The sequence below is a fragment of the Cygnus olor genome, chromosome 3, assembly GCF_009769625.2.
Source record: "Cygnus olor isolate bCygOlo1 chromosome 3, bCygOlo1.pri.v2, whole genome shotgun sequence".
Classification (NCBI taxonomy): Eukaryota; Metazoa; Chordata; class Aves; order Anseriformes; family Anatidae; genus Cygnus; species Cygnus olor.
Window position 1 is genome coordinate 21,002,214 of NC_049171.1, and position 25,128 is coordinate 21,027,341.

Sequence of the window (25,128 nt, forward strand, 5' to 3'; positions counted from 1 at the left end):
GATCACTATGAAGTCAACTTTCTAAGAAACCTATAACAGAATTAAGGGAAACAAATATAAATTATGGTATTTAAGGGAAAAGAACAAGAAAAAAATATCTGGAGGGTTTTTTAAAGAACTTTTGGATAGAGGTGATCTGAGAAGAAGATGATAAAGGAAGCAGCCAAATTTGTAACTAGGGACGGAGGTTAAAAGTTTCCTTTTAAAATACTTTCAAATTTCAGCTACAGCTTAGAAGAGATTTAAGGACTGGAGTGAAATCTTTGAGCTCCATCTGACTTCATTAGAACTACTCAAGTAAGGAAAGTGAGCAGGATTTGGCCATAAAACAGAAAGGCTTTTGGCCTTGTTTTCACTGCCAAACATTTTCTAATTGATACTGCATGTAAACTCTGCCCTCTGCTAATACACTAAATAATCAGTGTTATCCTAGCCCACATCTCCTTTTCTGCCCAAGACGTGATTTTGTTTGTATTTCTGCCACAGCGATGATGAGGGAGAGAGAAGGGGTTGTGCAGTTGGACTGCTCCTTCCTCATGTGATGCTGCATTTGTGTTATCCCTCTCTTGCTAATGGAGAGTTCACAGCCCTCTTAGCTGTAGTCCGCTGGTAAATCCCCACTCAGACATAATCCCCTGCACCTAAAGAAGATAGGATTCCTCTGCTTTCTCCAAATACTCCATTATGTCCCTGCAGCTACCAGTCAGCTTTAAACTCAGACTAATTTTCCAAATCTTTACAAATTGCATGTGACCTTTGGAAAGCTACCAAATTAGGGAGAATGTACTCTGGGGCTTGGAAACCCACAATGTCTTGAAGAGAAATGAGGAATATTTGGGGCATCTCAGTTAACTCTGGTAAATTGCAGTATGAACTCCAAAACAGGATTTTGATTTAGTTAGTATTTTTCTCATTATTATTATTATTATTATTATTATTATTATTATTATTATTTTGATTAATACCATTGTTTTGCAGTGTTAAAAGCTTGCTAAGGAAACAAGTTCATTTTTTTGTTGTTTTTTAACTGAAGAGGTATTTTCAATCTACAAAATCTGTCATTTAAAGCTAACCTCTTAAACCAGATTCTGTTTTCCAACAGTTGTCTATTCTCTGATGGTATTCCTATATGTTAGGAGATTGAATGCGTGAAAAGAGGAAACCCTTTTACACTCACATCTCAGAAGCTGCCGTGTTCCTGGTGGTGGTCCTTGAAGCTGACTCTATATTGATCTCTTTGTGCTTAGGGAATAGTAACAGTACTGAAGAAACTTACAGTAATAGATAATGATGATATACAATGACTTGTGAAAACAAAAGACCTTTCTGCTGAGGTTTTCCTTGCTTGCTTTCTGCTATTACTGTCTAATTTTGTAACATTTGCATTGGTTTCATAGATGGATTCATAATTTAAGGAATTATAATATCAGAAAGAGTTGCTCTTGAGCCTAACACAATAAAACAGAAGCAGTAGTACTCCTAAAACATCTTTGAATTAATTCTTGTTTGAAGTGAGAAAGATCTTAAAACACCCTCAATCATGCAATGTCAGAAAAAAAAATAAATAAAAAAGAAAAAAAAAGGTTAAAAAAACACTAGATACTGGCAATGTTGGTGCTTTGCTTTCCCATAATAAATCATCCTTGCAGCTAAAAATATGAACTTTTATATAATTCTGTCTTTCAGCCATTACAGTTTCATTATTTTTTTTTCTATGTTCACAAAATTATTTGCCGCCACCTTGTGTAACTCTTTGATAAATTAAACAATCTGAGCACTTTGTGTGATGCACAATAACATCAGCTCTTTTGTTTTCTAATCTTTTGTCTATAAACACTTTAAAGTGATAAAGAGCATTTACGGACCACACACTCCAAAACAGAGTGGGACAGAGAACAGAGTGGGTGGGATTTCTCTCACTTAAATTGTGACCCAGACAGCTCCCTGTGAGGTTGTCACACTAAGCTCTCTTTATAATCAATGGGGAGAAAGAGGTTCTTCTCATGTATGATTCACAGGGTACTTTGTACATTTAAGTTGAGATGAGATGAATAATAGTCTAGAAGTGCCTTTTTGCAGGTAACCACACCATTTCAATGAATTCCAGTATTCCAGAAGTGGTAGCAAAACCACTAGTGTAGTAAAAAAAGTACATATGCAATGTTTTCTACTGTACTCAATTTTCTTAGCTTACATACGTAGCAGTCATATGTGCCTATTTGGCTGGAGTATTGCCAGAAGACTTCATGTTCTGCTGCTCAGCTTCCATAAACCAAAGTCAGGGTACAATTCGCCATCCATGTGTCTACACTATATTTTCTATATCTCTCACTGCAATGCATGCATCTTTGTTTAATATAAATATACAAATTATAGTATATTTAGTATGCTTTGAGTGATTTAACGCATTTAACATATTTTTTGCTTGTCTAGTCAGAGGACTAATTGAGTCAAGTAATTCCATACTAATGACTTTAACTTCGCTGTTATTATTCCCCAGGTATTTGTCTTATCTGTACAGTCCCTCTGATAATTTCAGGTTTTGTTGTGAGTCACTGATAAAAATGGCCAACAGCTATATTCCAATTAGAAACTGAACAAGGATTCCAGAAATAGTGTTAAATGGGAATCTGTCTGACACATCTCAAAACATAATGCTTTATAATATGTCCCATATATGTTACTCTGAGTTTGTTAACAGTAAATCCATTAGTTATACATTTAAATGGTTGATGAATTGTAAAGATACTACAGCAACAGTACTGTTATTATCAGCAAATCTAACAAATTCAAAAGGAAAAAAAGAAGTCAAGCAGAAATATTGAATGAGTGGTGCTGTCCCCTTTCCACTAATATCATCAGGGTAATTCTGTGATTTCATAAAATCATAAAAGCACTTGTTTTTGACTCTAAAAAGAATTGGAATGAGCATAAAGTGTAATCAATACTCCTCAGGAAAAGTCTACTGACTTCAGGGAACCAGTGCTGGATATAGCTACTTGCCACTATGAAAAGGGATTATATCATATAATGCACACACATACATGGCCAGACAAGTATGCTGATATATGTACATGTGCTGAATTTAATATTACTTAGCAGAAGTTTGCTCTCAAATTTCAGCTAATGACAGAAACCCTCTCATTAGTCAAGTCTGATACAGAAGACACTGATTTCCTTTCCATGTTTATGGAGCCTTCTCTAATTTATTTTAGATGGATAGTAGTGATATTCTGTATTAATAATTTCATGGATCCTGCAGATTCTGAAATGTTCTGTTACAATATTTTCTCAACAAAATAACTTATTTTTTCTTGTTTAAAAGAACATTATTTATAGAAGTAAACAAATATTTGAAAGACTCCCCCAAAATCTTTATCATCTTTATCTTTTTCTTTCCTTTTATTTCTTTTTAAAACAAATTGTAGAAGGAATCACTTTGATACGATGTCTTTCTAATGATCATCTGCATGTTTATATTTCACATGAGATAAAGGTAAAAATACGACAACACGTCTGTGTTGTCATATTAAAGGTGTTGAATAGATCCTTAGAAGAGAGTGCAGTGAGAGAGGTCTACTTCTCCACAAGTAGACTTTCTTCTACTTTCTTTCTTCTTCTTCTATCAGAAGTAGACTTTCTGATATTCAAGGGTTGATTAGTCACTGACTACCAAACCATTTAATAAACGTGGATGACTTTTTTCTTCCAGGATGTTATATCTGGTTTTGAACATACGCAAACTTTTAAGTTCTACAGCATCTTACAGTAAAGCATTTCAAAGTGTAGCTATGCACTTTATACCACCTGCAAGCTTAATTTCATGCTCAAAACTCTTCTTTGGGTTGAAACAATAAATAATTCTGTATCTACCTTCTTGGCAGCTCTCATCTTATCCAGCCATACATATGTCTCCTAAGCTGAAAAACCCTTGTATATCCTATTTATTGTTTCTTTTGCATAATCTGCTCCTTATCTTTTAATTCCATTTCTTAAACACTTTTGACAGCCCGATTTTTCATCCTGGTTTACCCTGGGAAAAATGTTTGAAATCTAAAAAAATTCTTTGGGATGAGAAAATCATTTTCTGTCCAGCTTTAACATTCCATTCTTTTTTACTATCAAGAGTACAAAACCCATAAATATGAATTATACATCTGGAAGCAGGTACTTCAACATAGAGGGAGGCTTGGACAATGAAATAAATTTACTTCTTCAGGTGATTTGCTGTTACACAATCTTCTTCTATTTGATTTTCATCAAATGTATTTACCATTAATAATTATTACCATCTGTTCAAGCTGGGCTCCAATTTGTAGCACTATAAATTAGAAGTAGCTTTGCAGAAATCAATATAATTTTTGCTTTAGATTACAAACATGGCTAAATTCTGCTGGTTTTGTTCATACTTGCTGGAACTTTACATACAGAAAAGTCTGTAGAAAAAAAAAAAAAAGAGATCAAATGGGATAATCAGAAGTGTAGTCATTAGCAGAGCAGGACTCACAAAGTCTCCAAAAGATTAACATTTATGGACACCCAAACTAAAATGTGCGATTTTAGAAAATATTTATCACACCTTCAGAAAATGAGGTCATTTACAAGTGGTTTATATGTATATATCAAAAGAAATAATAATAAATTTTGGAAATCAAATGACCTGATGTATTGATTCCATAAGCTTATCATTCTGGCCATACCAAAGCCTCTAGTGGTAGGCAACATGGTTCTGGATGTGTTGTACACCATCTGCCAAAAGCAAAAAGCAGCATTTCTTTCCATGCAAGTGGTCTTGTAATGTGAAAGGTTTTTCATCCTACATGCTGGCAGCCGTAAGGAAATGTCTTCAGTGTCACTACCAGGTTAAGGAAACAGAGGGCTCCATTTGAAATTGAAGTAGGAAAAAAAGCATAATGGGAACTTATAGCTGAAGAAAAAGAAAAAAAAATGTAGTTCTTTACTTGTGGATGAATTAAGATAAGTTAGACATCACACAAAGCCAGTTAGTTGAAAAGGAACACATATAGGAAAATAACTATGAAAGAAAGGAATTAGTATGCTTTCTCCTGATACCTTCAAACTATGGATACGTGCTTCTCCAGAAGCTATGTTTCAACAATCATAGATAGTAAAATATTAATATAGCAGTGACTAGGCAGTGTGTCATGATCCTTGATATATAATACATTACATAGGAAGAGACATTGACTCATTGGCTCCATTTACCTTAGCTTATTTATCTATTTATTTATTTATTTATTTATTTTTCTAAAATTTGAGGGCTTATCCACTGGATAAGTCATCATAAGTAAACATCAGCATCGTCATAGAATATAATGGATTTAGATGGCCAAATATGCACCTCAGATACGAGGCCAAACTGGAAAAAAACAAACAAACAAACAAAAAAAACCAATGACATTTTAATTAAAAATACAAGAAAACTGGGGAACAACCAAACAGTTTGTATATGGAGGTAGAATTGGATAAACCAAAGAAAAGATTATTCAGCAACTATTTTTTAGTTAAGCTCAAATCATCCATATCTTACTTTAAAATATTTTTTTTTCTTTCTGTTAATTTAGGACTACAAGGTATTATGACCTACCAACTTTCTTCTACAAGACAAAGAATTTAATTTCCAGTACTATTCTCAATCATCTGTCAAAAATTTTACTATTAATCTATACGAAAAATGTAGCATATATTGTAGAAATATACATATATGTATATACATGAAACAAACAAGGGAGTTTAACACAGAGATTACATTAACGATTTTTCTGAATCAACTGCCAAAGAACTCAATTTTTACTACGAAGCTCCAGAGAGAACAGAAGAAATAGCTTACCAAAATACTGGGGAATGGTGTGTATTGATAGAATGAGTATGCAAGGAAGATTCTCATTCCATCTAGAATTTCAAACACCATGGCAATGCTCCATTTACACTAAAACATAACATAACCATAACCATTTGTTCTTTCTTAGTTAGCAGGACTTTCTCTTTGTAAAGCCCATAATTTAAAATAAAATACAACAAAATTAATCGGAAAAAAATGAAAAAAAAAAAATTTGAAAGCCTGTCAGCATTGACAGCTTGCTTCCAGATCCCACATCCATGTTGGGAACTATTTGTTCTGCATCAGTCCTCCAAGATATTGCCTTTTTTTTCCTCTCCTACATGCTTAATGCTTTGTGTCCACCTATCATATTCTCATGCCTGGTCTTGCCAAATGGATTAGGTTTGTATTAATTTGTAAGGATTTAATCCCGAACATGGAAGGAGTATAAGAGAGAGCACAGTGGTACTTGTTTGGAAATGTAACAAGATAAGGCTAGAGGCTGGCACTGTGGGATTGAAGTGGGGGAAAGAAAGGAGATAGTATCTTCTTGGTAAGAGGCAAAATATGAGTTGAGGAAAGGACTGCAAAGTGTCATGACCACAAAGAAAATTTCTTATGCTTGGCTCAGTAGACAGGAGGTGTGGAAAAAAACAGGCTAAGAAAGTGATCTTTGGTCTAGCTTTCCTGTCTAGGATGAAAAAAAAAAAAAAAAAAAACATAATGCTACCTTGCTTTTAGCACCTCTGTCTTTGATATCCACTGTTTTTTCATGCCTGCAGGGCAAAGGCATGTTTACAATAAAAATACAGTTCAGTCCCTAATGTGCAAAATCGACAGGTTTCATAATGATCAGATTTCCTTTACCGTCCTCTTTGTTTATATCCATCTATCTCAGTCCTATATTGAGACTGCAAGCCCCTTTTGTACTGTATATGTGCACCACCAGGAAAGTTCATAGGCCGAGGTTTCTTCATATTATAATTACCCAGGAATTAAAGTTGCTACTAGAAACACACTTCAGGACTCATTATTCCATAAATTCAAAATATATTTGTTTTGATTTTCACATGCATTAATTTCTATTAATTTTCATTAATCAGTCCTTGTTTATGTTAGCATAGGAACATATGTACAATTCAAAATTTTAATATGCTGGGTGCTAGCATACAGTCCTGAAATATGTTGTTTTCTTAATATAAATGGGTAAAACATTTAACAGAATCCCAAAATGACTAAAAAGCCAACTGAAATGGATGCCCATCAGAGGTATTGCAAGAGAGTGGGGAGGGAAATATTCAGATCCCAGTTTTGAGCCAGAGTAAACTCAGGTGAAAATCTTTCCTGTTTTCAGGCAAACAGGAAAAAGTCTTTCACAAGCTAGATGTAGAAACCTTTTCCTCAGCCTGAGAAACTCAAGTTCCACTTTCGTATGATGTTGTTCACATGGTGTCTCCAACAGATGCTCTTCTCATGGAGTACTGGACCACAAGCAATTTGTGAAATTCTGAAGGCTGCTAGTTGCCATCCTCTGGCAACTGCAGAACATACATAAGGAGGAAAAAGGAAAAAGGCACAAGGGAGAAAGGATATGTAACTATACAGCAGCTTTTCTACTAATTATAAAACTGTTTTGTGGTAGCTTGCATTTAGGAATTTAAAATGTTTAATAAGTTAATGAAAGAAATATTTTACTCTAGTTTTTAGCATGTGGAGATTTTAATGATGGAATAGTCTGGACAGTGTATCAGCAGCATGAAATATATTCATATCTGAGAACCCCCTTCTAGGTAAAAATGGCCCGGACTATAAGACATTTTCTGAACAGCTGTTTAGCGTATTTATGCAGCGCAGTGTGGCACAGTGATAGAAACAGTTGAATTAATGCTGAGCAACCTAAGGCAAAGATCTGTGAGGAGTCAAAGGCTCAGCTCCTGAAAGCAATAAAAGCAGGTTAATGTGTCCCAGCCTCTTTTCACAGCATCACACTGGGGACACCAACACAGCTACATCTTTTTCGTTTCCAGAGCCATCTTGTTCAGAGAACCTTGCAAAACACTGTGATGCAGGTTGGAGCCAACTCTTGAAGACAGCAAATTTCATTTTACAGATATATCTTTTCTCAGTTCTTGTACAGCAATTAAATAAATAAACAAACAAACAAACAAATAAATAAATAAAAATGACTGCAGGTGACATAATTTGCTAAGATTGATCTGTTAAATGCTTTCAAGGACTTCTCACACATTTGTAATTTACTGAAAATGACTGAAGAGGTGAGATGAGGACATCAGTGGTGGGGTAAGATGAGAGGTAGGTTCCTTAATTTAATTTCACATTAAAGTCCTTTCTAAGCAGCAGCCCTTGCCTAGACTGGGGCTGTATGCACTGGTTCCAATTTTTTCCATTAGCTGTCTTAGATCTCCTCTCACAAAGCTGTGTTCAAGGGTGCATCTACTCTCAATGGGTCAAGAATTATCAGAAATTCATAGAATTTCATTAGGATAGTGTGCTACAGTGCTCCTCTGCAAGGTAATCTCACTTAGAAGCCCTATAATATTATCATTAACAGATTTGGCTCAAATACTCTCTTACACCAATAAAAAAAAAAAAAAAAAAAAAAGATTTAAAAAATGTAAGAAAAAAAATGTAAATCTGTGAATAGTTGTAGAATTTAGAGAGAGTATACAAGAGTATGAAGAACAAGGATAAGTTTGCCGTCTTCAAATTTTCAAATTTTATTTTTATTTGTTTATTTTTCTGGCAGTTAGGCCAGAGAGTGAGTGTATTCATTTTGCTACAGGAACTGGTGATATTTTAAATCACAGAATCACAGTATTTTAGGGGTTGGAAGGGACCTTGAGAGATCATCGGGTCCAACCCCCCTGCCAAAGCAGGTTCCTCACAGCAGGCTGCCCAGGTAGGCATCCAGATGGGCCTTGAATATCTCCAGAGAAGGAGACTCCACAGCCTTCCTGGGCAGCCTGTTCCAGTGCTCCATCACCCTCACTGTGAGGAAGTTCTTTCGCATGCGGAACTTCCTGTGATCCATCTTGTGGCCATTACCCCTTGTTCTGTCCCCACAAACCCCTGAAAAGAGGTTGGACAAATCCCTCTGTCTCCCACACCTCAGGTGTTTATACACATTGATAAGATCCCCTCTCAGTCTTCTTTTCTCCAGGCTGAACAGACCCAGGTCCCTCAGCCTTTCCTCATAGGGAAAATGCTCCAGGCCCCGTATCATCTTTGTGGCCCTCCACTGGACTCTTTCCAAGAGATCCCTGTCTTTTTTGTACCGGGGAGCCCAGAACTGGACACAGTACTCCAGGTGAGGCCTGACCAGGGCAGAGTAGAGGGGGAGGATCACCTCCCTTGACCTGCTGGCCACACCCCTTTTAATGTACGCCATTAGAATCAGAAACCCATGATGAGGAATGAAGAGATAGGAGATAATGATGAGGAATGAAGAGATAACTTGCATGTCAGGCTTTGATTTGTTACCAGTGACTAACATATATGAGAGGTCAAACCTTTCCCAGAGCTGGATCTATTGTTGCCATTATAGACTGTATTGGTGAAGACAAAAGCTTGTGTAACATCCCACCTTTTGCTTAATTCTGAGTGCTCAGCCCCCTGTGCTACTGACCATGAAAAGACAATGCTGGAAGCACGATGTCCAGAAGCACTCAAGATAGCAGTCCATATCCTTTCATATACCACAGTTTCTTTGTGCTCCATGTGTGTGTGACAAAACTGCACGATATTCTAAAATTATACTAGATATCCAAATAACTGACAATCTGTTGCCAAAAATATGGAATCTGGACTTCTCCTTAGGGCAAAAGAGACATTCAGTCTAATGAAGATGAAAGCTGCATGTCAGAATGTGGAGGAGTAAATCTTCACTCAAAATTCTTAAGGCTAACATTCCTAAAGTAGTACCTTTTAGTCCTGTGTTTCTAAAGGGAGAGAGCTATTTTCAAGGTCCCAGTGGAATATTTTCTTCAGCAGCACCTCACAGAAGACTCTGTAAATGCACCATAGTCATGGTATGCACCTCCTCATGGAGTCTACAGTTATGTAGGTCATGGCTAATAACTAACTGTGAAACCTAGAAGATCCCTTATAACAACACCTTCATAATATATATAGGCTATTTATTAGCCTTCCTCTATGTGTCGATTATCGCCAAAGAACGAGGGAGCATGGATGCAGGCCTGATGCAAACCCAAAGAGTTATGTATGACATCACCTTGAACATTGTGTGCATTTCTGGGCTCCACAATATAAAAAGGATGTTAAGATACTTGAAAGTGTCCAAGAGAGGACAACAAAGCTGGTAACAGGGCTGGAAGCCATGTCCTGTGAGGACATGTCCTGCGAGGAGAGGCTGAGGACACTTGGGTTGTCCAGTCTGGAGAAGAGGAGGCCAAGAGGCGGCCTCGCTGCTCCCTGCAGCTCCCTGAGGAGGGGATGCACAGAGGGAGGTGCCAGTCTCTGCTCCCTGGTCACCAAGGGCAGGACACGAGGGAACAGCACAGAGCTGTGCCAGGGGAGGGTCAGACTGGGTGTTGGGAATAATTTCCTTACACTGAGGGTGGTCAAACACTGGAACAGGCTTCCTAGAGAGGTGGCTGATGCCCCAGGCCTGTCAGTGTTCAAGAGGCATTTAGACAATGCCCTCATGAATATGCTTTACCTTATGGTTAGCCCTGAATTGGTCAAGCAGTTGGACTAGATGATCTTTGTAGGTCCCTTCCAACTGAAGTAAACAATTTTATTCTACTCTAATTAGGAAAGCAAGCCTAATTGTTCCCACTGGACTGCACATGCCCCAGTCTCTGAGGGGAAGCCTTGTGTGCAAATTTTAATGAAGGAAGGCTGGGATGGAGTTAACTTTCTTCATAGCAGTGTGTCCGGTGCTGTGCTTTGCACTTGTAGCCAATGCAGTGTTGATAACTCACCAGTGTTTTGGCTGTTGCTGAACAGCATTGTTTGTGCAGCGTCAAGGGTTTCTCTCCCCTATGCCCACAAAGAATTAGGTTGGGGACTGGGTAGTTTGTGAGGGGACACAGGCAGGACAACTGACCCAAACTGACCAAAGGGATATTCCATTCCATATGACACTGTGCTCAGCAATAAAAAGCTGAGAAAGATGAGGGGAGGACATTGGTGGTTATGGTGTTTGCCTTTCCAAGCAACTGTTATGGATGCTGAGGCCCCACTTTCCAGAAAGTGGCTGGACAGCTGCCAGCAGATGGGAAATAGTGAAGGAATTCCTCTTCCTGCTTTGTTTGCATGCACGGCTTCTGCTTTCCCTTTTAAAATGTCTATATCTTGATCCAGGAGTCTTCTTGCCTTCCATTTTCTAACTGTCCCATAGGAGAGGGGAATGAGCAAGAGGCTGGGTGGGTGTTCCTGGTGGTCAGGAACAACCCACCACAAAGGCTTAGAGACTGTCCATACTAACATGCTCAGTGTGCTTTCATTACATCAGGAATGTTTCTAAAACTGCCAGCATGTTCTTCCAAAAGCTATCAGCTATCAGTGGACATTTAGCATGGACATTTTAGCATGGACATTTAATCTAATCAGATGGCTTCAAGATACACGCTTTGTCATGGCTTTGGCTGGGACAGAGTTAATTGTCTTTGTAGAGGCTCACACAGTGCTGTGTTTGGGATTTTTGATGTAAATAGTGGTGATAACAGGTCAAAGTTTTTAGTTGTTGCAGAGCAGTACTTATTACTGAGTCAGGACTTTTCAGCTTCTTGTGCTGCCCTGCATGATGAGGCTGGGGGTGCACCAAGAGCTGGAAGAGGACACATCCAGGAGAGCTGGCCCAGGTTGATGAAAGGGATGTTCCATACCATATGGCCACTTGCTCAGCAATAACAGCTGGGGTAAAGAAGGAGGAAGAGGGGGGACGTTTGTGATGGTGCTTGTCTTCCCAAGAAACCCTTCCACATGATGAGCCCTGCTTTCCTGGTAGTGGTAGTGGCTGAACACCTGCTTGGGTGGGAAGTAGAAAATGGATTTATTGTTCTGCTTTGCTTGTGCATACAGCTTTTGCTTTCCCTACTAAACTGTCTTTATCTCAACCCATCAGTTCTCACACTTTTACCTTTCCAACTCTCTCCCCCGTTCCACCTGGGGAGAGTGAGAGAATGGCTGGGTAATGCTGAGCTGCCTGCCAGGGCTAAACCACAACACACTTCAAACCTACTGGCTGAGCAGTTACCTATTTTTTATGACACCATGGAGGTGACAATGGAGTCTGGTCTATGCAAACACACTTTCTGTTTTCATTGTGTTTGAGGTTGGTCTAGCGATTCTAAAGCAAGTATATACTGCAATGCAAGCAATCAAACTGGTTTGCAGAAGGCATAGCTTATCCTACATGTTTTGTTAATGTTGATGAGAACTGAAAAAAAATTGATTTTCATATTAGGCTGAAGCAATTTGATTATAATAAAATGGACAATTGTTACATACAGACTTTTCAGGGAATTATTTGTTCCTCTAGAATTAATTTTACAGCACACTTTCCCCTACACCAGCTTTCCATCTATCTGGGAAATGAAAAATGTAACTACTTCCCTATTTCTTAAATGTAAGCCCATCTTTGATTCCAATGATACATACAAATATGTCATATGAGTATATTAGAAAACCTTTACTTGCACTTATATTGCTATAAAAATATAATCTTTTTTTCTCCAACATTTTTCACAGGATTTTTATGAAAGATAGTGCCAACAGTTTATAGCTTTGGCAGCCTTGAACAGTCCTGCCACACTGGTTGGTTGCCATTCCTTGAAATTCAGCAGGCTTCTGGCAGATGAGAGTGTGATTGCTCATGTACGTCCATGTTGATCTTGATCAGGATTTCAAATGCATATATTTTTCTTTATTATCTATTTGTCTTATATGCATTCTAATTCTTCAGCAATACAGAAGACCTAAAAATGAAACTAGTACCTGTGTGAGAATGCTAGGATTTTTTAAGTTTGTTCTTAAGTTTTTGTTTTACTTTCTTTCTCTGAGTAACTTCCTGTAAAAGAAGATATGGAAAATATGCTTGTGTTTTATAAAGTATTTTTCTTTACTTCTAGCTTTTCTTTCTCCCACCTCATATTTTTTGCAAACACAAACAAAAAACACAAAGGTGGGTATAGAGTCCCCAGAAATGTATAGACTGATCTAAAATAATCAAGAAATTCTGTTATAATAATATCCATCTGTACTCCTAAAAAAAACCCACTAATTTTACATATGCAGCTTTTACATACTGTTACCCCAACAAGCTTTAAAAGATCAGTATTTTGACTTATTAAATCCATTTTTTGATAGCAATTGCCAATGTAAAACCACATACACTTGACTTGTAACCACATCCAAAAAAAAAATAAATAATCAGTTTTAGAAAATAATAGTCTGGAGATCATCTTAAAATCTTAGTCATAGGAAACCATGTCATCTACAATGAATAAACCTCAAAAAGAACAGAGAGGAACCTGCTGAATATCTAATCTGTTTGGTTTATGGTCCTTGTGTTTTTTATTTGAATATCAATGCCAAGTTAATGGGATTTAGGCACCTAAAGCTGTCAAGTCTTCATGAAAATCCTATATAAACACTGTTTTAAACCTTAAATGGTTGACACATAGTGATCGAACTTAAGTACACAGGACCGCCCCCAGAGACCTCCAAAGCCCCCCACCTGTGACTGCAGGAGGATCACAGGACTTGGTCCATCATTATTTAGAAACATGCACAAATGAATTGCCTAAATTAGGAGGGTTAGATCACACCTCTAACGTCTTCACAGATGTCAGTTTTCAAAGTTATTTAATTGATTGTTCACACAGCACAAATATCCAACAGCAAACAGAAAGCTGAGAAGAGTTTGTTGAAAACACTCAGAAAGTACTTTGAAATATAAAATACCTGACTGGTTCATCAGAGGTTCATCTGCCACAGGAAAACTAACTTTTGAACAAATATTTTTAAGAGTGAGCTATTTGATCAGGTGTAGCTTGGAGGTGGATTTCCGTTCAGGTAACAGCCTCAAAGTGACGATAATTATCTGTGCCTTATTTGCCTGTCTAAATTTCTTTGGTCTGCAGACAATAAGCAATCTTGAAAAGAGCCACTGACACATTTGCAGTACTTCCTGCATTTATCTGGGGTGATTCATGTTTTGAGCACACTTGTATGTTGGGTCTACTTTGACTGAATCTATTCAGTCATTCAAATTTATATTTGTCTCTCAGTTACTCAGAGTGACGGCAATACGTATAACATGGAGTCCTGAAATACACTGCTTCATTTCCCTCTATATTTCTCCTCAGACTTTTTGTTTTGCCCTTCCTACTTTTTTTGGCCTAATTTTTATTTTTTTTCTTACAGTTCTTTGTCTATGGAAACTTCCCTTCCTTATTTTCTTTCCCATTTCCCTGTAACCTCACTCATTTATTATTTCTTTTTAAACTTTCCTCTTGTTTTGCCACAACACAGCTGCCTGACAGTTCCCTCCCCTTTCAGATTCCCTCTGTACATTTGCACCAGCCTTACTCTTCCTACTACTTCCTTTTGGACCTAATACTGCTCCATTAAATATATATATAATATATATTTTTCCTGTTTATTTTAGCAGATGAATAACAAATACTTTATTTCTTTAAATATTCTGCAATATTTGGGTAATGCAGAAAGTACATATCCTTCTCCTGTCCATTTCCCAATGGATTATAAAGGATAAAACCCTGTGCACTGGGAGATGGAACACAAACGTGCGAATCATTTACAGAAGATATTAGTAGTTTTTTTTATTATCACACTGTCTCTGCTTATCAGAAGGAACATAACACTGTTTTTCTGGTGGGAGTTTTGTTAGGTAGCACCATGGGACTTTTTAGGAATAAGACAGGTTATACAGCCAAGTGGAAGAAAACCCTAACACAGGATGTCCTGCTGAATGTGTGTTAGAGGAATTAGACTGTGAGCTGAGCAGTTGTTTGGTGTGACTGGCAAAGAAAGGATGGTGATTAAGACTGATTGTCAAATGGGTCCCAGTTGTATACTTAAACAGATGAGTTGCTGGAACTCTCTTAAGTCATTCTTGCTGTTCGACTCTATGGTATGAACAATTGGATATCCTGGCAGTCACTTATTTCATTTCCTGCTTAACTTATTGTCCAAAGTGAAAAAAATCTGAATTTTGGAGTGAAACTGAGACACCCAAATGCAATGCAATCAATTAGCATTCAGGCATACTCTTTGCTACTTCCCTTATCTACAGATAGAGAAGGCAGATTGAAAACTACAACATGTTAATCTGAACATCAGTGTGTATAAGAGCCAAATTTTTTTTTCTTCATTTATTCCTTTACTGAGGTTCAGGCAAAGTACAGTACTATGACAAACTGGCTAGTAACAGCTGTGAAATACAAAATCTTCCAAACAAGAAAAGCATATATAAATACATGGCATATGTTGCCTTCTGTGCAGACTTTAGCTGGACCCAGAAGAACAAAATCATCTCGGCCCCAAATCTAAGCGTTTTGTTTGTTTTAAACAAGCTAATTCTAGGTTTTCAATCAATCAAATTTTAATATCACAAGAAGGACCAGAGCTCAGTAGGGAATGAGATTCCCTTGAAGTACTCTGGTAAAGTCATTGTTAAAAATGAGTTGTGCTTTGAGGGATGAGGCTAAAAAAGAGAAGCTAAAAACTTCACCCCTGGAAAAAAAAAAAAAAAAAAAAAAAAAAAAAAATGAGAGAGAGTGGGGTAGAAATAGAAGTATTTTTTATTTTATTTTATTTTTTATATATTTGACAAGCTAATCCTTCAGAGAAGAAAAAAGTTCTGAAAGTTTGCTCACTCGACATCTGAAGAAAAAGGTTTACATATTACCAGAGGAAAGAAACTGGGATAATTCCTATTCAAACTCTAAGTTTGATTGGTTATATCCATGACTGGTTGTCACAGAGGTCATGACTGAGGCCCTGGAGGAAGGAAAGGAAGAGAAAGTACTCTGATAACATGCAGGCAGCAAGGCATAATAGAAGTTTGTGCTGAGACATTTCCTTAAAGAAAAATTATAGACTTGTGCCATGACTGATTAACCCAAGGGATGACTAATCAATGTCAATGTTACCCACATAATCATTAAGCTTGGTGTCCACATCAAACTGTTTTGCGATGACAGCTTACAATTCCTTTACTAGACCAGAAAAGGAGTTACAGTACCTTGTAAGCTGAACTTTTACCACCTTGCATGTCCAAAAGAGTTGTCATACAGTTGCCAAATAACTTCCTTAAAACAAAAACTATGGCCTATTTACTGGTAAGATCAAATACTGGAGACAGAGCAAAAGTGAAACAGTTGTCCACTTAGCTATCATATCCCCAAACTACTATCATTCTGCTGCCTTTCACAGCTCCAAGTCCAAATATCATTTTTCTCCTCCCCGAAGGAGTGTACCTCTTCAATTCACAGAAAGGTAGTTTCCTTCCACTTCGTTCTTGGACTTTGGCATTCTTTCACCAAAGCAATTTTATCGTCAGGATGGAAAAACTGGGACAATAATCAAAGCTCTTAATGTGTGCATTGGGTCTTTATCATTCCTTTACTATTTGCTGGTCAGTGCGTGTTTTGAGCTTATGTTTTAGAAGAAGATAGAGATAGACAACAGTAAATATTTTAAACATTTCACTTGGTAAGGTGTTTAAACAGCTACTCCCATTGCTGACAAGTCAGAGTCTTTTCTTCTAATCTGAATTCATGTGACTTCAGGAGTCACCTTTGGTCCCTGTATCATTTTTCTGTGGTGTACTGGAATGCCCTCCACCATTACATTTCTGCTCCTTGTATGAACTTGTATATACTTGAGGGCAAGTTATCCTGTATCATTACCTTTAGTAAGCTAAACAAGCCAAACTTTTAAATTGTTTTTCTGGAGACACATTTTCCAATTTGTTGGTTATTCTCATGGCTTTCTTTGGAATAATCTCCTGTTGCTAAAATCTTATCCAAACACTCAGGTTCAGTATATTCTGAAGCCAATGTATTAGAGAAGGGTTACCTTTATTCATACACAAGTGGATTGTTTGGATAACGGGATACATGCTTTTTCAGTATACCTCTGCAAAACTGTGTGGGAAACGAAGCCAATTAAATATTTTATTCTAAATACTAGAATCGCTGTGGAAGGAAGGAACATGGGTAGATTCCTTGGAAGCTTCTTGGAAACTGTGGCCAAAAAGCAACAAATACAAACATGCTTATGTGGGAAAGATCCAAGTAGCTTTTGCATGACTTTAAGGGAGTCATTAGTCTGAAACATCAAAACAATGTATTTGGGCACTTATCTACACATGGAGATGCTTCTGATTAACTGGTTAACTCCCTGTGCTGGTATTCATATCACACAAGAAACAATACTCACTTATGGAGATAAACAGGAAAAGTTACAGAAGCAACTCTGGGTTAGATGTAGTGCTGAGACCCAGAGCTTTCACATTACACTTGGTAGTGTCCATTAGGAAGGCTCATCTTTTCCAGCAGCTTTCTGTACCTTGGAGGATGATGATTGTCTGATTTTGAATCAATATTTTGAAAAACTTTATGAGCTCATGAATTGGTTTAAAAAAGAGACAGAGAGAGAAGAAGAGAAGAAATTATGAAACATATGGAAAGAGTCTAATGCAAGAAAAGTATCAGACTGTGGGACTCCTTAAAGAAAATAAGTTTTCGCCTACCATGACTGAGTTGCTAGGAAAGCTTTTAATGGCTTACAACTTAAAGGGTTTAGCATAACAAATCAGAAAGATGGAACTTATTTACTGATTGAATTCTGTGGGAAAATACTGCAGAAATGTTATCCTTGGATGTGAAAGGTTACCATTTGTACAGAGTACCCAGAAAACCCGGAGAGAATTCCAGCACAAGGAATACAAGCCATCTTACTTATAATTTGGACTGAAGGAAACTCTGGAAAAGCACCCAGTGAACAGTGAAAGCTCAAGGCACTCTTGCCTATGCTTTCAAAGGGGAGGGAAGGAAGGAAGGAAGGAAGGAAGGAAGGAAGGAAGGAAGGAAAAAAACCCACCCAGCAGTGACACTAAATACATTCTTTCAAAGTACTAACACCTGTTCACCTGTTGCCTTCCATCTAACCATACTTCCCAGCTGGCCATGATACTCAATCCCCACAATTTTCCCAGACTCAAACCCTCAGCTCATTACAATTTGATCATACACATGGGCTTTTGAACAAGTCTAATTTGTGGACTGAGGTACTAAACTGAATTTGGAAACAGCTCAGACTGTGGCTTGGAGATATATGCCCAATGGGACTCAGACCAGTATTTGAGCACCATGTGCTTAGATCATCAAATGGTAGCTTAGTATCCTCTCATGACTCAAGTCATTATTCACTTTTGCACTGGAGCCTACAGTTAGGTTTCAGAAATACTTCGGTTGCATTATGGAGAGCATGAGTAGGTCTGAGGTGCTGTCAAGGTCGGTTTTCCAATGAAAGAGAATAAATGATGTGCATCAGTTACATTCCAAAGATTATTTTCTCCACAATGTTTGACTGAGGTTATCTGTGCATGTTAACTTCTCTTGAGATAACTTGGGTTAAACACGAGTGATCACAAATCAAAACAACATTCAAGCTACACAGAATCATGCCTGTACCTCAGCTTTAATGTGTCACTTACTTCAAGCAAGAGATTTTTGTGCAAGTCCAGATGTTAGGTAAGAGAAAACACACAAACTATAGCCCCGAGTGACACAGCACTGAAAACAAGCCCTACATGTTGGATGAAGTTGTATCCTATGCAGCTTTACATGTAATAAGAAGATCTTTTGATAAGAAGAGTTGCTACTGGAAGGGACAGTTTTTTTTACATTGAACATAAAGGGAGTTTACAATGAGTAGAGAGACAGACAACTAATTTTAAATGTCTTAATTAATGAAGACAAATCTCACCCCCATATCATAGTCTTTGAAGAAAAAATGGTCATAGATTGTACTGTTAAAAGTAGTTAGAATAATCCCAGCAGAATACAAAAATTTAGTTCCAAAAGGTGTTTTTAGGATTTGGATCAAAACCTAAGTCTGAAATACCCACAGAGTGGCTAACATCAAAACCTTCTCATCACTATGGAAACAAATCCAGTGGGAAATGACTGCATATTTCTTTCACGTACCAGTAATTTCTAACAACATAACTTCAGCTAGTCTTCAGTTAGCAAAAACACTGCTTGCAATATTTTTAATCTGATGTCACATTCAGAATGTCTGGTCATTTTATTCAAGGAAATATCTGTCTGAGTACAGATGCATATGCTAAATATAGTGTGGATTATCTTCGTATAGATGTGGCTGAGGATAAACCAGAAAGATACAGAGACAGAATGAAACAAGTTTACTAAAATATCAGTATAGTCATTTAGAAAAAGGTGCTATGTTATTCTCTCCAAAACAAACAAACAAAAAGACATAAAACCAGTCCCAGATATAGCTGGAAAAGATGCATGAAATATAAAACTAATCATAAACTGAAAGAGGCAACTGTGAATAAGACCAACTAAGAAGTACCTTAACAGAATTTGCTGCTACAACACAAATCAGCAGAAGACTGGAACCAGAACAACCGTATATACATTTTAGTTGCGGCTACATTGCCATGATAATCTGAACTTAATTTCCCATAAGGTTCCTTTGTGTAAATGAGGATCTGATTGTTTACAAGACCCACACACACAGGTACGCACAGTCTGCTCATTAATGCGTGTGTGTAATGTGGATTTCAGCACAAAATTTGGTATCATTTTATCACCCATCTTCTACTTAATTCCAGACTTCTTGTGAAATAATCTAGTGATTGAACATATATTTTCTTAAAGAGATATGTAACTTCATATTTACCTATATAGACATGTGCTGGTACATCCAAAAGACACGTGTCTTGAAAAGTATTAAATACAAGTAACAAAACTGGCTGCTTAATTTGCCATTCTTTCCCAACTCACTTCTGTATTCTAATGAGCCTACTATATATTTTACTTGTTGATCCTTTTATAGGCTTTGGCATAAGGTCTTCTTCCAAAGTTGACTGTCCTATGGCAAATTGACCGTGAACAATATTCCCATTCTAAGTTTATAAGAGGTCACTTTAACTCTCCACTAAATAGAGGATTCAGCATAAATTTTTGTTTTCTGTCATTGATCTGTGCTTGATATATTGACTTACAAAGTCAGTGAAACGTTACTGAAATAATACAGCTCAGATGGTTCATGATTTTCTCCTTTGTTTTATATTTATGAATAATGAGGTGGCCAATTTTCACTTTACATCATCTTCTTGGCTAATGCCTACCCTGTACTCAGCCAGCCAGATTTTGGTATATACTACTGGGCAAAGTTTCCTGCTGACCTGAACAGAAGCAGATAATACTCACTTGAAGTTCATATTCATTAATTAACTTCTTACAATCATAAAATATGGAGGGGGGGAGGTGTGGGGGGAGGTGTTGGGGTATCAGAAAATAATAGATTTTCAAAGAATGATGTGCTAGTGAACTATTCACAGAATATCAATTTTATAATAAACGTTTTCACATCTACGTTTTTCTTAAAATAACATAGAATCTAGCTGGCCACAGCAGTATAGTCTCCCTCTGTCAATCAAATGGCCTGCCTTTAATCCTTCATCATTTAATTGTCAGTGTGGAAGCTATATATTTCTTATTATGTTTCCAGCAGAAGAGTTTTGCTGTATAAAGAAATCTTCGCATGTTTTTCTGATTACTGTGCTATTTTTTATTATTATTTTTAAGTATACAAAATTTTAAGAATAAAATGTCAGCAAATAAAAATCTTCCCCATTAAAATAATAATAATTATTATTATTACTATTATTATTATTATTATATACATATATAGAGAGAAAGGGAAATAACAATACTAACAACGATGCAAATTTGGAATAGCAAAAGTTTGTGCAGTGATGAAAAGTTTGAAAGTTTGTGAACATGACCAAATTGAACTCAAATTGAGTCAACTATGACACGTGGTATGATGGCAACTATTCACCTAGCATTTTCAGAATAAATATTAAAATTTAGATGAATCTATTGCTGTCAGAAGATAAATTCTTTTTTGTTGTTGTTGTTGTTTTTGAAGCAGAAGAATAAACAGTGTATTAAGTTAGTATAAATCCACAACATTAATTGCAAAAACATATTATCAAAAATACTGAAGTTATAAAAACTTTAAAAAAACACGGTAAAGAAATAGCAATTTGGACAGTTTTCCACAAGAAAACAAAATTGTAAGAAAACATTGTCTTATAACAAAAATGTACCTGGTAATTCATTAAAAAAATATTGCAGAACAGTCTATTCTTACTATATCCGGAAGTGACTGCCGAGAATCTGTACCAGTGACGTCCATTTCAATATGCGCTTTCCTTGGGGACAGCAGAGCACAGAAAAACAGTTCTGTGAGAGCTACAATATCTTTCCATTTCCATTGCAATGCTAAGGTTTGTTTGTCTGCTCGTTTTTAATATAACTGCAATAATTTCTTCCATTTTCAATGGGATCTCATAGACCCTTAGCAGCAGATATATTACCTCATAACTAATCCAGTCTTCTTCTCTAGGTTTTGAGGAAGAATTTCACAGAAATGTAGAAGCTGGTATTTGATTGAACTTAATTTCATTTATTTGTATAGTCTTATACATACTGTTACTGTACAAAGTTTGGAGCATTGTTTCACAACATACTTGAGTATTCACCTGAAGCTACTTTCAGAGATTTGCCTCTCATTTTAATCACCTGATGCCACATTCTCTGAGACGAAGCCATCTGACTAGTTCAGCTGGATCTGGCTCTAAGAATTGAAGGAGAAATAGCTGGAAGAGGAAGAGTTTCATTCTGTCCCCTTATCAGAAAGCACTGCCTAAACAAATTTTTTCTACGCGACAAATTACTGCCTAAAACTTTTTTTTTTTTTTTTTATAATTAAAATGCCCTCATAATATACACTTAGAAGCCTAAAATATCTGTTAGATTTTTATAAAATAACTACTAGGTCTTGAGACCAAAGACCTCCTTACTAGAGGAGAAGGCAAACATACATTCTAATAAGTCTTGTCTGTGTTAGAAGGGTGTGGTGGTTTTACCCTGCTGGGCACCTGAGCTCCACCACAACTGCTCTATCACTCCCCCTCCTCAAAGGAAAAGGGGGAGAAAAAGGGGGCAAAACAAACTTGTCATAGGGAGATTAATATATTTTATTGCCCATTACTAACAGACTAGAGCAGTGAGAAACTAAAAGCAAACTAAAACCACCTTCCCCCCATTCATCCTCTTCCACCTCCCACCCCCAAGCAGTACAGGGGAACAGGAAATGGGGGCTGCGGTCAGTCCCTGATGCTTCATCTTTGCTGCTCCTTCACTGTCCCTCTCTGCCCCTTCTCCACGTGGGGTCCCTCCCACGGGATGCCATCCCTCCCGAACTGAGCCTGCGGGGGCTGCCCACAGGCAGTAGCCCTTCAAGAACTGCTCCCACATGGCTCCATACCACGGGGTCCATTTGTCAGGAGCAAACTGCTCCAGCATGGGTCCCCCACGGGTGGGTGGCAGCTCCCCGCAGACCCCCTGCTCCTGAGTGGGCTCCTCTCCACAGGCTGCAGCTCCGGCCTGGGGCCTGCTCCTGCAGGGGCTCTCCATGGGCCGCAGCCTCCTCCAGGCCACATCCACCTGCTCCACCAGGGGCTCCTCCATGGGCTGCAGCGTGGAGATCTGCTCCATGTGGGACCCATGGGCTGCAGGGGGACAGCCTGCTCTACCAGGGGCCTCTCCACAGGCCACAAGGGAACTTCTGCTGCATGCCTGGAGCACCTCCTGCCCTCCTTCTGCACTGACCATGGGGGCTGCAGGGTTCAGCCTCACTCCCCTCTCCCAGCTGCTGTCACACAGCAGTTTTTTTTCCCTTCCTTCAGTCTGCTCTCTCAGAGGCCCACCCAGTGTTGCTCCCTTGCTCAGCTCTGGCCAGCAGCAGGTCCCTTTTGGAGCCAGCTGGAGCTGGCTCTGATCTGACATGGGGCAGCTGCTGGGCTCTGCTCACAGAGGCCACCCCTGCAGGCCCCCTGCTACCAAAACCTTGCCATGTAAACTCAATGCAAAGAGTTATCTTTTTCATCAGAAAATGTGGGGCTGCAGACAGGCCAGTTTCTTGGATATAATTCCTGAAAAGGGATGGCACATACCAACTTGTAATAGCACTGATATAATATACAAAGTTACTAGACTAGAAAGCAACCCTTTTTAAAAGTAAAAGTCCTCTGGGGCTAACTTTTCCCCTTGGTTAGCAAGCACTTACTCATTCCTAGGATGCAGTCTTCCTAATGCAGGCAAGAATATTGCCTTTTATCTTCAGAGCAGAGAAACTCTTAAACCAAAAAAGTTAGATTATTTCTTTAATATAGAAATTAGTAAATGTAATGTTCATGAGAGCTGCCTCTGGTGGGTTGACCTTTGCCAGCTGCCAGACCCCCACGCAGCTGCTCTCTCATTCCCTCTCCCCAGCAGGACAAGAGGAGACAGTAAGATGGAAAAGCTTGTTGACTGAGATAGGTGGGGAGATCACCTTTCAATTGCCTTTACAGGTAAAACAGACTTGACTTGGTAAAAATTAATGTAATTTATTACCAATTAAAATAGATTCCAGTAATGAGAAACAAAGACAAAAGCTAAAATACGTTTCCCCCACTACCCTTCTTCCCATTCTCAACTTCACTCCATTCCTTACTCGTCTACCTCACCACCACCAATAGAGTAACACAGGGGGATGGGGAGTGGGAATTGTGGTCAGTTCACAACAGCTCCTCTCTGCCGCTCTTTCCTCCTCACGCTTTTTCCCTGCTCCACCGTGGGCTTTCAATGGGCTGCAGTTCCTTGAGCAAATATCCACCTGCTCCAGTGTGAGGTCTTCCACAGGTTGCAGTGTGGATGTCTACTCCACCATGGTCTTGTCTACAGGTGCAGGGAAATACCTGTTTCACCACGGTCTTCTCCATGGGTTGCTGTGGAATCTCTGCTCCAGCACCTGGAGCATCTCATCACCTGCCTTCTTCCCTAACCTTGTTTCTCACAGGGCTGTTTCTCATACCTTTTTATTTTTTTATTATTATTATTTTTTCCCCTCACTCATTCCGTGCAGTGTTTTATCTTTCCTTAAATATATTTCCCTGAGGTGCTGCCATTTTAGCTGCTGGGTCCATCCTTACCCTGCAGTTGGAGCCAGCTGGAACCTGCTGTGTCCAGCACGGGGCAGCCCCAGCCTTTCCTCACAGAGAAGCCCCACAGCCCCTGCTGCCAACATCTTGGCGCCTACAAATGGTACAATATTACTGAGCAGAGAAAACTGTAATTAATCCACCTATTGTGCAGTCTGCTGGTGGATCTAATGGATGCGCTTCACCCATAATCATTCTTCAACTTGACCTCAATGCTCACAAAATTGAAGAGGTAATATTTTTCACCACAGTTTATTTAGCCTTTAGCCTCTCAACTGATATGACCAAAAGGGACATCAAATATTAAGTGTGGCTATTTCAGAAATGTAATTCTGGAACAGGACTGAATTTAAATGATCAGCTGCTTCCAGAGAAGCCCACAGACACCCACTGGGGAGTAACGAGGTTCCCTTACTGCCATCCTGCCCCATTTCAGTCAGTGGGAGGCTGAAGTCTCCCTCTTCTGCATACCAATCTACTGAGTCATTCTGTGAGCCCAGTACTGCTATTTTAAGACTCCATTGAGCATACGACGTGGCCATAAATAGAAAGATGTCTGAAGACAAATAAATACAAAATAAATTGCTCATTTTAGCTCATTGCAAAAACTGTAGAAAATAACTGTCCTTCCGACATGAAAGTCAAGGCAGTTTTTGCCATTTTTAGCTATCAGTTCATCTGTTTCCTTTGAATTAAGGAATATTTCTGTACTTCGAAAGCTCTGTAATCTGAATAAATTAGAATCTATTTAGTTGCTTTCCAGTATCTTAACAATTTTCCTCTTCTCTATTGATTTCAAATTATTTCCATTTTGATTTAAAACAGAAAGTTCTGCCCAGCTGATAGTATTCAAGTTTTAAATTTCTGTAAAAATTAACCATCCTGTTTGGTTTCTGATGGCAGGAACTGATGAAGTACATAACAATGAATACACCTGTTGGTACTGGTTTGCTTCAGGTTT